This window comes from Pteronotus mesoamericanus, unplaced genomic scaffold (assembly GCF_021234165.1).
Source record: "Pteronotus mesoamericanus isolate MK-2021 breed Mesoamerican mustached bat unplaced genomic scaffold, CSHL_Meso_final scaffold_232, whole genome shotgun sequence".
NCBI lineage: Eukaryota > Metazoa > Chordata > Mammalia > Chiroptera > Mormoopidae > Pteronotus > Pteronotus mesoamericanus.
This window is the reverse complement of record NW_026555311.1, coordinates 24,681,215-24,686,229: the sequence shown is the minus strand read 5'-3', so window position 1 is coordinate 24,686,229 and position 5,015 is coordinate 24,681,215.

The window sequence follows — 5,015 nt, the reverse complement described above, 5'->3', positions numbered from 1 at the left end:
CAATGTTAATATTAGCTAAAGTCCACCAAAAATGTAACAGCTGTTTGTGAATAAATTCTAATCTCTGGTCTGTGGGTTCAGTTTGAACCTAGTTTTATGTGCCGCTGATTAAATTTGGACATGCCTGAGGGATGAGTTGGGTGGGTCCACCAGGAGGAGCTAAGGACTTCTTGGGAAAGATGCATTCTAAAGGAACAGGAAGCTGGGCAGACAAGACTAGCTCAATAATATAACCAGTAGAGTGGTGGAATAGTTTATCTCCCTTAGATTTGACCGTACGCCAGCCCTGTATGGACTCAAGTGCATTTTGGGACGACGGAGATTCTGGGTTTAACTGAAACAAGTAATTTAATTGAATCTCTTGAAAAACCAGGGCATAAGCAACTCTACTTTTGTGCCCAGGTAACTCAGTATAATGAAAAGCATAGCACGCTTCTGTGTGTAGATGACACACAGAAATACTTTGGCATCTCAATGGCTTTAACCACAGGTAACAGTGCACAGTGTAGCCCCTTGGGTAATGGCGGCAGTGGCGTTGACTGGCAGTGACTGCTCAGCCGCCGCAGAGTGCCTGGTGAGATTGGTGGCAGTGAGAGTGCTGTCCACTAGAGGGAGCTGGGTCTAGCGAGCACAGTGGAACTCAACAGGAGGAGTCTGGCCGCTTGAAGTTTCCCAGGCTGCGGATGATCCCAGAGAGGCCGTGACAAGAGATTACGAAATGGGAGATATGTGAAAATTTGTATCCTAGAAACTCGAGAAATCTTTGAGGACATCAGGAAAATAATGACTGAGCAAAACTCTGAGGTGGATGGCTGAATTTAAAGAGTGAAGTTGAAAGTCATAGAAGTAGAGCTGCAGAGGCCTCAGGAGCAAAACTGAAGATTTTTTAACATGTATTTTTTTCCTTCTGGAATTTCTTAAGATCATCCTGAGTTTAATCAAAATGAACAGCTGTTTTTCTGTGGTCAAGTTCATGATAGTATTTTTATATCTCTGTGTGTGCAGATTTTCATTTACTAGTCAAGAACTGTCTCTTATTTTTTTGTATTCCTAAAGTCTTTCACTCAATAGCAAGAAATTTTGGGTTTTTTTTTTGTCCTTTGAGAAGTTTTAGTCACCAATGAAAGATTCTGCAAGAACCCGGTCTGATTGTATTTCGCTAGGAACATGGACTGTCAAATCCATTAGTGATGTGCTAGACACATATATCTGAGTTCCAGCCCCAAAAGTTCTATGTAGGTATCTATATCCAGCACTTTGATTCAGAATTGGTTAATTTTGAAGGACATTAATTGAAGGACATTAGGAGTGCGATGCTTGCCATTTTCTTGTACTTTCAATCTTTTGCACTTACCTCCCTGTCAGGTTCCAGAATGACAAAGGACGTTCAGAAGGTCTACTAGGACCTTGCTGATCGCTGATGTCATTGTATACTGCCAAAAATAAAACTACTACCTCTTAACCTAAATTATACCAATTAAGCTCTTAGAGGATAGAACACATGTTAAAAATCTGTCCTCTCTCTGGAAGAAATGTAGTAAAGAATTGATGAGTCAGACAGACCTGAATTCAAGTCCCAGCTCTGAGATTTTCTAGCTATGTGACTTTGGGCAAATTATTTAACCTCTCTGTGTCTCCTTATCCTTATCTGTCAAATGAGGATAATAACACCTATCTCATAGGGTAATTTCAAGGAAAAGAGATGATGTTTGCATAGTGCTTTGTCCAACACATTACTGTACTAGGGCTTGATTAATAATAATAATAAAGATGATGACAAAAGCCACTAATGTGGAAGCTGAATGTTGCTGGAGATTGTCATGGAGCTTTCTGTAATAGAAATGAGAACACCTCCTCTTTTCACAAAAACTGCTAATATACTCTGTGAAGGGTGATGACTTTCAGGCAGAGGGATGAAAAACATCCTTTAGTCAAGCTCAGTAAAAACAGCAGCTGCTCACATCAGTCCCTGGAGTCCCATGTCACTGTCTTTTCTCAGGCAGAACAGAACCCTCATTGAATCTGGGAAAACTGAGGTGGGCTGCGCACTAGCAATGTGAGCTGTGTAGCTGCTCTCTCGTTCTTATCTTACCTTGGAATAAACACAGAGCCCAATCCATCAAATCGCCTGGGGTGCATATCTCTTGTCCAATTGAGATGCAGCTGGACTGCTTAATATTTTCGTGCATTTGACTTGCAGGATGTGTTTTGTTCACCAAGACCGAGGTTTATACTTGGACCGTCTCAAGGGTGAGGTCACTCTGCTGTTGCTAGCCAAAAGCCACCCCACTCCAAATCTGTCTGATGTTTTTTTGGCTCTAGTGTTAAGTTCCCAGAGCAAGATGTGGTAGACTAAGAAGTACTGTTTGTGTAATGAAGCAATCCTATTCTGGAAACTTGTTCCAGTGTTTGTGATTTCTTCTTGTTTTGAGCAACGGAATTTGTATTTCGGTCAATATTTCATATGTGAAAGAGCACCCTGGGTGTGTTATGGAGATTTCACGTGGTCTGGTTGTACATATGAGTGTTGGTGGCACCACACTGAGGCTCAAGCTCTAGCAACCGGTAAGAGAACCAGATAAGGACTGGTTCGTAGGAGTCTACACTAGCATTATACCTGGCTGGCCACTCAAATGGAGAAAAAATGAACAATTTGCACCATGTCTGTTCTCACTAGTTTAGTATTTCTCAAAAATTTCTTTTCATTATCACTTTCCCAAGGGGTTTTGAATATTTTTTCTGTGTCCTCACCCTTAATCTGCCAAATGAAATTGTAATACCACAGGTGTACTGTGGTATTTATGTACTATATCTATAACTATATTTTATATATTTTAAAAATTATGGGATTTTTTTGCCCCTCACAAGAATTGATTTTGCCCCTTTGACTAATGAGCCTCACCAATTGACTGAAACACAACTCATGCATAAAAATAGACAATTTTTACTCTGCCGTAATCAATCACTATGGGTGGAGAAACAGTCATTCATGTTTTCCTACTGAACTTTCTTGGGAGAGGCTGAAACTGAAAGCAGGTTAGATATTAAGTCTTGATTTCAACAGCACATTTTTAAAAAGGATGTTTATTGTGGTGAAATAGATACAAGATAAAATGTATCACCATAACCACTTTAAGCGTACAGTTCAGTGATAATGCCGTGCAGCCATCAGCACCATCTAGCTCCATTATTCTCTTCATCTTGTGAGCCTGAAACTGTACCCATTAGACAATAGCCCCTGTTCCCTCCCACCATTCAGAGGTCTGACAATTACATTTCTATTTCTGGCTCTATGATTTTCACTACTTTAAGTGCTTCACATGAGTAGTATCATACATGATTTTCCTGACAGGTTTATTTTACTTAGCGTGATATCATCTATGTTGTAACGTGTTAGAATTTCATTCCTTTTTAAGGCTAATATCCCTTTGTATGTGTATACCACATTTTGCTTATTCGCTCTCTGTCAATGGACATTGGTATTGCTTTTGTGTTTTAGTTATTATAAATAATGCGGCTATGATCATGGGCGTACAAATCTCTCTTTGAGACCTGGCTTTCAATTCTTTTGGGTATACCCAGGAAGGGAATTGTTGGATCATATGGTAACTTTAAGGTTTTGAAGAATGGTTGTACTGTTTTCCACAGTAGATGTAGCATTTTACATTTCCAACAACAGTGCACAAGGGTTCCAGTTTCTCCTTATCCTTGCCAACATTTGTTATTTTCTGTGTGTTTTAAAAAAAATGATTGCCATTCTAATGGATGCTATAGGAGCTGAGCAGAGCCATTGAGGACAAAACACTGTGGACATCACTCATATATGTAGGGTCACCAGAAACTGGAGCTGACTCAATGGCACATAATACACATGTACACTAATGAGTCCGAGGCGAATAGCATAGTTTTTGATAAAGTTCTTAGAGCATCCAACACAGAGTAAGTGCTCTCTCTATATTTGTCCTGCACTAGAATGTACTGACTGAGAGGAAGTGGCTCTTCATCTGTCCCCCTTTACTTCCCATCTCTGGCTTTGTTCTTTATCATAGAGAAATAGCATATTAATTTAATTTGGGGGATGTTTATTGTCTTCATCATGTAATACAATTATATGTATACAGGTCCCCTCTCCCTATTAGATGATATTTTAAAACTGGGATTATTTTTTATATAACCTTGCTTACCTACAGTGACAGTTGCTCAATAAATACGTGTAAAATGAGCATTTTGTGACTCTATTGATTGCTTCACTCACCAGATCATTACTTCCCATACTCTCCAACACTCCCAAATATACTGGTGTGCTGGCTGAATGGCACAGATTAAGAGAGGGCCAATATAATTAAGGAAGGGTAATGTGCAATGGGTGATCAGGCCTCTCATGTACTTGCATCAAACCTTCCACCAGCTTTAGCTCAAATGTTGAGCTTTTTAAACATTGATCATTGCAAATTTAATACAACATCTATTGATCCTTGTTTTAAGATGTTGTTAAATATCATGCCAGTTTTTAAAAAATTGGTCTGATACTCTAGAGAAGTAAAGAATAAGTGGTTCTCAGGTTATCTGACTTGATAGAAGTCTGATTGCTCGTTTGCCTTGCTGAGCGCCCGTATACTTTCAGTATACTTGAAAGTGGCCACAAGAGGGGAGTGTGAACCATGGCCTTTCACGAGTGAGTGGAGCCCATGAGTCATTCTTTCTCCAGCTGAGAGCATGTTCCATAGCTGAACAAATCAATTGAATAATCATCCTTCTTCTAGCTAATTGTCAAAGTGAACGTGGGCTTGCCCTTTCTTTGTTCACAAAGAATATAACCAACTCTCAGTTGTCCTGTCAAACCATAGTCCTGATTGGAAGAAACATTTATGGAGGAGGGCCTGAAGGACATGAAGCCCCTCTCCCTCAATTTTGCAAATGTTATTTTACCATTGCACCGGAACCCTGAGAAATCTGCGTTTTCGGATCACCTAGAATTGCTTCTGTTGAATGCTGACTTGGCATGTTGACATGGG